Source organism: Cephus cinctus, unplaced genomic scaffold, assembly GCF_000341935.2.
Source record: "Cephus cinctus unplaced genomic scaffold, Ccin1 Ccin1_scaffold0434, whole genome shotgun sequence".
NCBI classification, from domain to species: Eukaryota; Metazoa; Arthropoda; class Insecta; order Hymenoptera; family Cephidae; genus Cephus; species Cephus cinctus.
The window spans coordinates 3,806-4,636 of record NW_014333114.1 but is presented as its reverse complement, the minus strand read 5'-3'; positions in this window follow the sequence as shown (position 1 = coordinate 4,636).

Below are 831 nucleotides of genomic sequence, written 5' to 3'. Positions count from 1 at the left end.
ATAGTGGGATATAGTAGTAAGGGATAAGATAGGAAGGGTGGAAAGGTGATGGTGGAAAGGTGATGGTGGAAAGGTGATGGTGGAAAGGTGGTGGTGAAACCTATTTCACCGGCACGATACGTGCAAGGCAGCAGTAAGGGTAGAAAGGGTGTAGGATGCTCGCGCTTCCCCTCGTAAGAGGGTAGTAGCGACCCCAGTATCGCTTCAGGAGGTCTGGTAATTCCCCGTCCTATGAACAGGTCCAAACCGGTTTGAATCGGCTGACGTCACACTTACACGAGAGCAACTCAAAACACGTCCGCACTGCTCGGCGGTCGGGAAGAGAGTTAAGAGAGTCATAGTTACACCCGCCGTTTATCCGCGCTTACTTGAATTTCTTCACGTTGACATTCAGAGCACTGGGCAGAAATCACATTGCGTCAACACCCGCGAGGGCCATCGCAATGCTTTGTTTTAATTAGACAGTCGGATTCCCCCAGTCCGTGCCAGTTCTGAGCTGACCGTTGAATGGCGGCCGAAGAGGACGACCGCAACGGGGTTTAAACCGCCACGGAAGCCTCGCAGCAAGGAAGATCCGCGGGAGACCAAGGCACGGGACCGAGCTCGGATCCAGAACGCGTACGTTTCCGAACGCGCGTTTCACCTCGCCCAGGCCCGGCACGTCAGCCAGACCCGCTTCCCGACCAAGCCCGACACGCCCCGCTCCTCAGAGCCAATCCTTATTCCGAAGTTACGGATCCAATTTGCCGACTTCCCTTACCTACATTAGTCTATCGACTAGAGGCTCGTCACCTTGGAGACCTGCTGCGGATATGGGTACGAACCGGCGCG